At 45.0% G+C, this 12,205-nt stretch overlaps 1 protein-coding gene across 3 annotated transcripts in view; it reads left to right on the forward strand.

Moving 5' to 3' along the window:
• Nucleotides 1-803: 803 nt before the first annotated feature.
• Nucleotides 804-12,205, forward strand: part of GCGR (glucagon receptor) — a 114,290-nt gene continuing 102,888 nt past the window's right edge. For all 3 annotated transcript variants that reach the window (XM_063961198.1, XM_063961199.1, XM_063961200.1), the window contains exon 1: nt 804-1,055. The gene's annotated coding sequence lies outside the window, so the exon portion shown is untranslated. The remainder of the gene's footprint in view (nt 1,056-12,205) is intronic.

Here is a 12,205-nt window from a genome sequence, read left to right on the forward strand (position 1 = left end):
GTTAGGAGCTGATTGGCTAGTACGCTGACCTGTTTTATGTACTCTGAAACTGTGACAGTCTTGAGAAAAGTCCGTGGAGGGACCGAAACGTTGGTATGTTCTGGACTTGCACCAATAAACAATGTGACTTTTGTTGAAATAAATTGGACAAGACTGATGAGTGCCATTTATTCCACGTTGTGGAACAATTAGGTTATTGATTTGGACTTCCTTTGGGATTTTCCTTAAAAGTGCACTTTCGATGCCAAGTGTACCTAGAAGAATTGATGCTGTTTTAAAGGCAAAGGGTGATTACACCAAATATTCATTTGATTTATTTCTCTTCTGTTCATTCACTTTACATTTTGTTTATTGACACAAACAATTAAAACTTCTAGATTTGAGAGCTTTCTTACCTTGCAGCAATTTTCCACCCCTGCCCAAACTTTTTTGCACAGTATTTTGTATCTCTCTCTATATTATAAATAAATATTTTAATTATTTTGAACGTATAGAAATCACTATAATTTATTTGGTAGTTTAGGATATTTCAGTATTATTTTACGTAAACATAAAGTTAAAATAATGAATTAGCCAGACACGTGTGAGGCTTTATGCAGAACTACAATACGCATAGAAGCAGGTGTAGTGGAAACTCGTGTATATAACTAGTAACTATAGTAGATGAAGCCTAAGTACTGTATATAGTGATGGGAGATGGATTAGTGATTCTAGGACCCAGGGGCAGATCAGCCCGGGTAAATGACAGGTGATAACCCCACCCACTGGGGAGGTTGCTCACTCACACAAGCTGTCAAGTTACATACAGAGTTTGGCAAAGCACCGGTTCCTGCTGAGACTTCTACTGCCCCGATCCGGGTGTTATAGGAGGAGGAGGAGGAGGAGGAGGGCTAGGTTGCTGGTGTCACCCCATTACTGTACATGCAGGATGATGCGACATGCTCTCCGTGTCCTGCACGCAGGATGCTGAGGTCCTTGCAACCAACGGAATAGCGAACTGGTGTAGAACTCCGACAGGGAACCGTGCAAACTTCTCCTGGCTGGCCAACAACTTCGTGAGTGCCATCAAATGGTGTGTGTGTGTGTGTGTGTGTGTGTGTGTGTGTGTGTGTGTGTTTCCCATATCTAGCGCTAAAACAAAGGTTATCTATGTTCTCACTGTCCTTGTCTTGTATTGGCGACAGTGTAAAGTGTATATTCTATGTATGTTTTATTCTCAGTTATATGTGTAATGTTTAGAAGCATTATTGCGGTGCGGGGGACACTGTGTAGTTCCAGCACCTGTCTGACCATTCCTGGTTCTGTCCTGGACTTAATGCATGCGATCTCTACCGTAGTTCTTTATTAGAAAATGTCTTTTTATTACGTGAATCAGTCTCGGGCAACCTGTGGCTCTCCAGCTGCTAAACTACAAATCCCAGCTTGCCATTTCAGCTTCTGATGGAACTTGTAGTTTCACAATAGTAGGACATCCGTAGGTTACCTACCCCAGAATGATACAGTACCAAATATAACAAAGTTCTTTTGTCTTCATATGAAATATAAATCTGACTTTTGTATATATCTGCATTATAATAGTATATAATAATCTCTTGCATTATAATAGTATATAATAATCTCTCTTTGTTCTAACGTCTTCTTGCCTGGGGGCAGTGCTGGATGTCACTCTTGTAATGTCTTTGCAGTCTTTCCATAGTACTATTTTTCCTACAGTTGTCCTATCATGGATTTTTGTGTTATAAGCATATATCCCTGTTGTGTGGTATATTTCCTGAGTGATGATAATGATGAGGACTAGGTGGGAGACTCATGTTGACACCGCCACCTCCCATCCACAGATCACAGATGATGTCTGCAGCAGTGATGTATATCTCAGCCTGGTTCCTGTATATTACTGTGTTACTGTGAATGGTGGTCATTCCGAGTTGATCGCTAGCTGCAGTAGTTCGCAGCGCAGCGTTCAGGCAAAAAACCGACTGTTCTGCGCATGCGTATGCGGCGCAATGTGCATGCGCATTGTACGAGCACAACAAACTATGTAGTTTTGCACAGGGTCTAGCGAAGCATTTCAGTTGCACTGCTGGCCGCAGAGTGATTGACAGGAAGAGCGCGTTTCTGGGTGTCAACCGACTGTTTTCAGGGAGTGTTCGAAAAAACGCAGGCGTGCCAGGAAAAATGCAGGCGTGACTGGGCGAATGCAGGGCGTGTTTGTGACGTCAAAACAGGAACTGAATAGTCTGAAGTGATCACAAGCGCTGAGTAGGTTTTGAGCTACTCTGAAACTGCACAAATAAACTTTGTAGCCGCTCTGCGAAACATTCGTTTGCACTTCTGCTAAACTAAAATACACTCCCAGAGGGCGGCGGCATAGCGTTTGCACGGCTGCTAAAAACTGCTAGCGAGCGATCAACTCGGAATGACCACCAATGTGCCTGCACAGTATGTGGGGGGTGTCATTGGTACTGCAGATAACACACTTTAGTCCCCTAGAGGTTGTGACTTGTATGATGTAAAAGGGTTGACTTTAGGTCATAACACTTGGAAACTTAATTGTCACCAGTCTAGTCATCTCCTCCAGAATGAGTGACTGCGTGTTTGCTTCAGGCATGTTACTGAACTTTGTTAATTTATAGTGCATCATGCAAGTAGTTCACTTCCTGAGTTATGCAATGAGTTACAGGTTACTAATCACCTAATGACTATAAAAATGTAATAGTGTTGGTATAAAGTGGGATACACCAGGTGTCTGCAATACATGCAGGTGTACAAAACGGTTCTGCCATTTTACAGGATTATGCAGCCACTAGGAGGCGCACTTCTGTTGCTAATTGTGGATGATTAAGGGGCACATTTCTCAAACTCTCCAAATGATTTTGCTCTTCAAAGGCTGTTTTCAAACCAGGGAAAAGGTAATTGTTATTGTGGAAATAAAGTATAAGGAGATAAAGTCTATAAAATAAATGTAGAAAAAAAATGCTCAACTCAACATGCAGTACAAAATGTAGCAAACTCTAAACAGCCGAAGCAAAAGACAGATTTTAAAGAAAATAAGGGAAGTGTTCAGCTGAAATAGTGCATGCTCTGTCAGAAGTAATTATATGTGCCCTGTCTGAGGAAACATCATTTCCAGCATCATTTCCATGTAAATCTCAGTTTCACACCAATAGAAATAGATGCGATATATATATATTGCATTGAGTACAATGCACCTTTCTGTGCTTTGCTAGTGAAAATGAAGAGGGCTAATTATGTAAGAAATATGTATCTCTACATTGAGTACTTTATGCCAATACGCTTTGGAGTTTTTGTGTGGATGTATGAAGTACTATAAGCATGTGGAGTGTTAGTTAAACAGTAATATAACTCTCCCCTTGATGTAATTCACTGTAATCTTATGTGTGATGTTTGCTCAGCGTTAAATGCTTGCTCCTCTGTATAACAAATACTGTAGAACTGTCATGGGGCATGTAGCGTCATTTAGCCAGCACCGGAGCTATAGGCTAATTTTCAACCAGGAGCCCATCTGTGTGCAGTTTGTATGTCCTCCCTGTGTTTTTATGAGCTTCAATACACAATTGAAAATATATTGTTAATTGATTGACATGTACTGTCATGAATGATAACATCAGAATCAGAATCAGTTTTATTGGCCAGGTGTACTCACATACACTAGGAATTTTTTGCGGTACAGTGCATTGCCATGACATTTAATGTTATCAGATAGATAGATAGATAGATAGATAATAAACCTGTAGGGAATGTGTCTGTACATAGCAATTTGTTTTGAGAAATATACTTCTAGGGACTGTATGTGAACTATGGATCTATGGAAATGAAAAAAAAATGTCTGTGTTTTTGCCTGTCTGTCTGTCTGTCTGTTATGGCATCGCGCTAAAACTACTGCATGAATTTGGATCGGATTTTCACTGTTGTATAGCTTAGTAACCTAGGGCGGGATGTACTAATGTACATCGCCGCCCATCGCCACCCTGCGCCACGATGCTGATCGCATATGTACTAACATATGCGATCAGCATTGCGGAGGACAGCTCTTCCGATAAGAGCTGTCCTCCGCGATGCGCAGCGGCAGCCTGACTTCCGGGATTCGGCCCCAGGAGTCAGTCTGCGCATGCGCGGGGTGACGGGGGCAGCCGCAGGGCATGCTGGGAGGGATCCGATCGGATCCCTCACACAGCGCCGCGGAGAGAAGCCCATAGGCTTCTATGGACGTACGCCAGCTAAAGCTGGCGTATCCCGCCGCGGCGCTGTCCTGCCGGCCGGGGGTTAGTACATCAGGAAAATGCGGTAAACAGGGAGTTTACCGCATTTTCCGCTTAGTACATCCCGCCCCTAGAAAGAAACTGAGGTATGTATGATCTCTATGTGAGATCTGGGAGAGGAGCAGTTTAAAGGAAAACCAGATGCTTGACGCACGACGCGTGCAGTGTGCAGGCTCAAATCTAAAATGACTATACTCCAATACTCACTCCAATAGTGAAGAGTAATATATATATATATATATATATATATATATATATATATATATATATATATATACACAAGATCTGTTTTGCATGACGGTACGGCTATATATAAATCACTAATCTGACAGGTTATCTTGACTCATGAAGTTTCAGTTTACACATCAATCCAGTAGATGGCACACCAACACAAATACTACATGCTATGTTTACGCATGATGAGAGTTTATAATATAATATTTGTTTGACTAACGTGAACATATACTGGACTGTGATATTGATTGCCCCTTGAATTGGATTTTGTTGTTTAGATAAAAAAATATAAAACTCTGGATGACGATCAACAAGTCGCAGGGGCAAATGCTCAGGGCTACGGACATTGGGGGTCATTCCGAGTTGATCGTAGCTGTGCTAAATTTAGCACAGCTACGATCATCTTCCCAGACATGCGGGGGGACGCCCAGCACAGGGCTAGTCCGCCCTGCATGCCAGTCTGCCCCCCCCCCATCCCCCGCACAAGTACAAAAGCATCACCCAGCTGCGATGCTTTTGTACTTGAAGAGTAACTCCCGGCCAGCGCAGCTCCTGCGGCTGGCCGGGAGTTACTCATCGCTTCCTCGGATCACAGTGGCTGTGTGTGACGTCACGCAGCCGCTGCGGCCCGCTCCCCGCACGGTCCGGCCACACCTGCGTTGGCCGACACTGCACCCTGAAAACGGCGGAGGCGATCGCTAGGTAACGACGACCTTTGGCCTTCTGGCATGCGCTGGTGTACTGCGGCGCCGGTGCATGCGCAATTCCGACCCAATCGCTGCGCTGTAAACAACTGCAGCATGCGATCGGGTCGGAATGACCCCCCATAGATCCCAGGACCAGCTGCTTCTCCCATGTACAACTTTACGTGGCTTGCTCACGAGACACTCACTCAGTCTTTATTTTAAGAATAAACCAAAAACTTTGACTCCATTATGTATGGATTTGTGTTCATGCTTAAGGTCCTAGGTGGGAACAAAACGTTGATCCTATGGTTGTATTCATAAAAAAGTAAACTTATTTGGCGCATTCTTATAAAGAAGACTGGTGAGAGACTTTCCTTTTACAAGTTATCTGTACTGCAAGCTGGATGGTGGTATCCTGACGTGAGTTGAGAAGAGCACCCTTGCAGATTCATAAGTGATATCTTGAGTGCTGATGAGAATTTATGTGGTACACACACACACACACACACACACACACACACACACACACACACACACACACACACACACACACACACACACACATTTATATATATATATATATATATATATATAAACAATAATAAATGAATAATAAATAAATGAATGTGCAGAGGGTGGGGTAAACATGTGGGGTAAAAACAGTGGACCCAAGAACAGGCAAGAGACTCAAAGTTCAGATGGATTAAAATCATAGTTGCCTACCCTCCTTCATTCTGCAGGAGACTCCCTGAAGTAGCAGCAATCTCCCTGTCTCCCTGAATAGTCTAGCAATTTCCCTCATTATACCTCACCCCCATTATGTAGCGGTTTCATTCTTGGGGGGACAATAAATCAGAGATATATCCATTCAAATGGGATCATCAGTGCCATTTCCCTGCATTGGTTATAAGGCACAATGATCCCTATGGCTGCATGCATTTTTAATAAGGTTTCTCATGGCCACTTACAGTATATGTGTATACAGTATACTAACGTTGGGGCTCATTTATGTTTGGATGTAAGTAATTTTCATGACACACCTCTCAGATGTAGCAGTACACGTCCACGCTGATAGGTGTTACTTTCACAATCTCCCTGAAATGTTTTTTTCAAAAGTAGGCAAGTATGATTAAAATGGCAGTGAAAAATTTCGTTTTTTTTTCATGAATATATATTATAATTTGCACAGTTGATGTAATGGAGCTGTCAATTTCCCCCCTCTTACTCTCCCTTTATAGACAGGCAGTAGGAGACCATATTAACATGCAGAAGATATAAGCATGTTACATGATTATTGACTAAAAGGACGTTTTGATGCAACAATCCTTATCGTAATGTATTCTGAACACAAGTTGGCCATGTTTTGGGCAAAATAAAAAAGATTCCGTATCGTAGGTGAAAAGCAGGGACAAACTGGGGCTGTCTAGCAGCACTGACATTGTAGTGTGCGCACAAAATGAGGTTGTGGTCACAGCTCACGGGGGCATGCCTCGAATCATGGTGGCCTCATCTCACAGCACATCTTAATGTCTCTGTATGCCGGGTAGCTGAGCAGGGTGCCGGGAGGCAGAGTGCTTGGCTAGCCCCAGTCTTTTTGCATGGCCGGATCGGCCCGTCAGGACATCTGCACTTCTGGCATTTGCTAGAAGGGCCAGATGGGTAGTCCGGCCCACTCATGTTTTCATTGGAAGTAGACCTTTTGTCCTTTTGATGGCTGATAAAACGATTATGTAGATAGACACATCCAGGGTCGGACTGGCCCACAGGGGTACCAGGGAAACCACCGGTAGGCCCCACTGCCTGAGGGCCCAATCCTTCCTCTAGGGATCAGGTTCAACACTGTGCACTTGTATTATACATGGTAGATATGTTGCATTACACTGCACTAAACTATTGTGTATTTCAAGCTTCAGGGAAGGCTGGCCACACCCCCTTTGTAGTATGGCCACACCCCTAAGTATGTGCCCCTATCACTGCATTTCCCCGGTGGGCCCATCATGCCCCAGTCCGACACTGGACACAGTGTCTTGCACTGCAGACACCACTTTCATGCGATATCCTCCATGTTCTTATAGATAGCATTGTCTGCAAACCATAGAGATCAGTTTACTGGTGGTTTTCTGTTCTGTTTGGAACAAAAGAAAGCTCTGGTGTATACAAGCCCATGGGTAGTGGAGGGAAGCGTATTATAGCGTATTATAGTATTATCACAATATCGACGCCGGAATCCCAAGTGGGGGAAAGCCTGACAGTCGCATGCCGACTAACAGGGACTATTCCCACTCCTGGGTTTCCAAGACATTCTGCGGCCGGGATCCCTGGGTCGGTATACTGACCTCCGGGATTCCGGCTGCCGGTCTCTCAATACCGATCCGTAGTGGAGGTAGAGCTTGACCACCTGTAATCCTTCTCCATTCCCTTTAAAATCTCACATCTATCTGTTGACTGCTGCTCTTTTATACATAGGTCATACCTGACCAGCAGCAAAATCTTTCTCTAATGGGCAAAACCATGTGCAGTGCAGGTGGGGCAGATATAACATGTGCGAAGAGAGTTAGATTTGGGTGGGTTATTTTGTTTCTGTGCAGGGTAATTACTGGCTGCTTTATTTTTACACTGCCATTTAAATTTAAATTTGAACACACCCCACCCATATCTAAAGGGCCCTACACATTTAATCATCCACCGCCGGGCTTCGCGCCGGCGGATACAGCCGACGGGCGACCCGGCGGCGGGGGGGCAGTGACGGGGGGAGTGAAGTTTCTTCACTCCCCCCGTCACCCGGCTCCAAAGAAGTGCAGGCAAATATGGACGAGATCGTCCATATTGGCCTGCATGCACAGCCGACGGGGCACCAGCGGTGAAAGAGCACGGGGCCGCGTATCGTTCATCGCTGTTGCCTCCACACTGCACGATATGAACGTTATCTCGTTCATTAATGAACGAGATCGTTCATATCTTGCAGTCAGATCGCCCAGTGTGTAGGGCCTATAACTCTCTCTGCACAACTTATATCTGTCCCACCTGCAGTGCAATATGGTTTTGCCCGTTAGAGAAACATTTTTCTGCTGTGATCAGGTCTGAATTAGGCCCTGAGTGGACAAAGGTGCCCCATACAATCACAACTATCCCACCTAAACTGATACATACACCTCACTGATACTGTAGAATTCAAACTCACACTCCAACAAACTCTTTCTTATTTTCTTTTCTTAAAAGTATTTCTTAGAATTTAAATCTTGTAAGTTTTATATACAGATACTCTCACGAACATTGCATTAGTCTTTAGCTAAATATATAATCTGATGTGTATCTCGATTGTAAGGTTATATCATACTTGCCTACTCTTCCGGAATGGCCGAGAGGCTCCCGAAAATTGGGTGACCCTGCCGCCCCCCCGGAAGAGCAGGCAAGTCTCCCAATTCTTCAGGTCCCCCCTGCCCGGCCACCCACTTAGTGAGTAAAGTGGGCGGTCTGGGCATGAATCACATCATAGCCACGCCCACTGCAGTATAATGCCGGTGATTGCGGCATTACAAAGTGAGGGCGTGGCTTAAAGGTGGTTCCATGATAAGAAGAAGTAATAGAGTGTAGTGGATGTGGCAATTGGAGGAAGAGCAGGTGCAGTGAGAGGGAGTTTGGACAAAAATAAGGGGGGTCATTCCGAGTTGATCGCTCGCTAGCTAGTTTTAGCAGCTGTGCAAACGCTATGCCGCCGCCCACTGGGGAGTGTATTTTAGCTTAGCAGAAGTGCGAAGGCATGTGCAGCCGAGCTCTGCAAAAACAGTTTGTGCAGTTTCAGAGTATCTCTGAACCTACTCAGCGCTTGCGATCACTTCAACCTATTCGTGTCCAGGTTTGACGTCATACACCCGCCCAGCCATGCCTGCGTTTTTTCAGACACGCCTGCGTTTTTGCAAACACTCCCTGAAAACGGTCAGTTAACACCCAGAAACGCCCCCTTCCTGTCAATCTTCTTGTGCACAACCACAACCACAACGGGCTTTGTACCCGTACGACACGCGTGCGCATTGCGGCCCATACGCATGCGCAGAAATGCAGATTTTTAGCCTGATCGCTGCGCTGCAAAAATCGTCAGCGAACGATCAACTCGGAATGACCCCCACGGTTGGAGATGAAGGAGTGGTCAGAGTGATTAAGTGCTTTGAGATTACACTTTCAATGCACACACACTTCCCAGTCCTTAGATTTGGTTCAGAAAGGTAAACTAGCAATTTATTTTATGGCTGAAACGGACATTGCAGATAGAAAGAAATGGTGGTTACTTCAAAATTAATTGTTTTAGGACCACCACCCATCCCTTATGCATGTAACCTTTACCTTCTCTTAAACATAAAATAAAATATCTAATTTCAGGGTGCCTGATTTTTTCTCAGTGATCAAGGAACACCTATGATCTATCCCAACACTTCACATAAGACAATGCATCTTTTTACAATTGTACAAAAGTAGGCACAGATAGCAGTTGTTTGTACTTTCATAAATAAGGATTATGCTGGGTACACACTTGAGTGAACCACCAGCAGACCGTCTGTCTTGCCACCCGAACAACCGACTTGGTAAATTATATACACTTACCATCAGCTGCTCGATATATTTGACCAGACATCACAACTGGGCAAGCAAAGTTGTTATGTAATTTCTCAGCAGTTCTTGGCGCTGTACAACAGGTCGGCTGGCAGTTTGCTTATAAACACATGCAGATGCATACCTCCCAACTGTCCCGATTTTAGCGAGACAGTCCTGTTTTTTCGGGCACTGTCCCAATGTCCCACCCACGGGCCGCAGTGTCCCGCAGAGTGTGTGTGTGTGTGTGTGTGTGTGTGTGTGTGTGTGTGTGTATATGTGTGAGGATGGGGGGAGGGGAGTTGCTCTGTGAATAGATGCTGCGGAGAATAGATGCTGTGTGCATGTGCACAGTGTCTATTCAGTGGGATAGAGGAACAGGGGGCATGGTCAGCAGCTCACAGAGCACTGGGCATGTCCCCGTAATGACGAAAATGGTGTGTGGCTCGTGTTAGTGGTATCCCAGCTAAGCCATGCCCCCTAGCCACTAGGCCACAACCCTAATCCCAGACGTTCTTCTCTGCCACACGCATAAGTCCCTGTTTTCTTGGCCTCAAAGTTAGGAGGTATGCAAATGCACCAATATATTTGCATGATATATCGGCATCAGCTGTGCTGCACAGGAGAGAGAGTGAAGGGAGTGAGAGAGAGAGAGAGAGAGAGAGCCAAAAGGGGGAGTGAGAGAGAGACAAAGAGGATGTCAGGGAGAGAGAAAGAAAGAGGGGGGGCAATGGAGAGAGAGAGGTGAGAACTAGAGAGAGAGAGAGAGACAGTATCAGGGACAAAGAGAGAAGAGAGAGAGATAGAGAGAAAGGTGTGAGGGAGAGAGAGTGGAGAAAGTAAGCGAAAAAATGAGAGAGAGCGTGTCCGGTAAAGAGGGGGGAAGGGAGAGAGAAAGCAAGGGTGTTAGTGCGAGAGAGAGAGGGTGTCAGGGAAAGAGAGAGTGAGAGAAAGAGAGGGTGCCCAGAGAGAGAGAGAGATGGTGTCAGGGAGAGAGAGAGAAAAGGAAAGCGAGGGGAGAGAGAGAGACAAAGAGTGAGAGGAGCAATATAGAGATGGTGATGGAGAAAGAAAGAGAGGGATGAGGGTAGGGTGTCAGGGAGAGGGAAATGGACTGGAAGCAAGCGGGAGAGAGACAGAGGGTGTCAAGTAGAGAGAGGGGGGGAGCAAGAGAGAGAGTGGGCCAGGGAGAGAGAGAGGGGAGAGACAGCCAGAGGGAGAGAAAGTGTGTCAAGGAGAGAGAGTGTCAGGGACAGAAAGAGGTAGTCAATGAGAGGGAGAGAGAGAAAGAGGAGCAAGAGAGGGAGGGGGAGCGAGTGGGAGAGAGAGAGAGAGGGTGTCAGGGAAGGAGGGTGGGAGAGAGGAGGGAGTAAGAGTGAAGGAGAGAGAATGTTGGAGAAAAAGAGGGAGATAGGGACAGATAGAGGTGAGACAGAGAGGGAGAGAGAGAGAGAGTGGTGCAAGGGACAGAGGGCAAGAGACGGGAGAGAATGAGGGAGAAAGAGAGAGAGGGGGAAGGAGGAAGAGACAGGGAGAAACACTACCTGTTACAGTCTGGCTATTATTCAGCACAGGTCTCTGATGGGGCAGACACTTCACTGCATTAGACCCCGTCCCACTCAGATCCACAGACACACACACAGAAGACTTAATTGTAAAATCAGCTGCGGCTTGGCATGTGCAGCAGCTCCATTCTGCCCTTTATACGGCATTTAGTGGATGCTGACCATGCTGTTTGGAAGGGGGGTTTTGGGCAACTGGAAACCCCCTACCCCCCACCCCTCCATGTTTGTCTATGCTATTATAGGCTGTACACACAGGCCGATATACCAGCGATATATTGTTAGTTGACTGTGTGTATCCAGCCTTGTTGTCTCAGTCTAATACATGTGTTTTTACATTACCACAACTCAGTATATTATTTGTCCAAGGCTGTTAATGTGTGGGTTTCTTGCATAATGAATAGAAGATTGTGGTACGATAACCTTTTCCTTAGAACAACCATGATGGTTCTCTCTATATAAATTTGTAATTTTGATGACAAATAGATTCTGTATTTATGTGGTTTTCCTGCATGGGTTTACTTATAACATGACTATTTCTCAGTAAAGAGATATCTGATTTGGAGTCTGCTTAGAATGTATTATATATCATCAGCTTTCATTAGTCTACGGCCAGTGGAGTTTACACTAGACTGCTAGAAGCAGCCATCAGAATAGTCGTTAATGGTTACAGCAGATATTTTAAACTCTTTGCACTGTGCTATCGCCTATTACCCTTGTTGCATCTAGTCTGCTCACAGAACCCCTCTATGTTATTGAAATGTCCAGTGTTTTACATATACAAGTAGGGACATTCTAACCTGGAGTTTTACCAAGGTAAGTGTAAACAAGACCAATAAGCAGTCATCAAATGTTT

This window comes from Pseudophryne corroboree, chromosome 3, assembly GCF_028390025.1.
Source record: "Pseudophryne corroboree isolate aPseCor3 chromosome 3, aPseCor3.hap2, whole genome shotgun sequence".
NCBI classification, from domain to species: Eukaryota; Metazoa; Chordata; class Amphibia; order Anura; family Myobatrachidae; genus Pseudophryne; species Pseudophryne corroboree.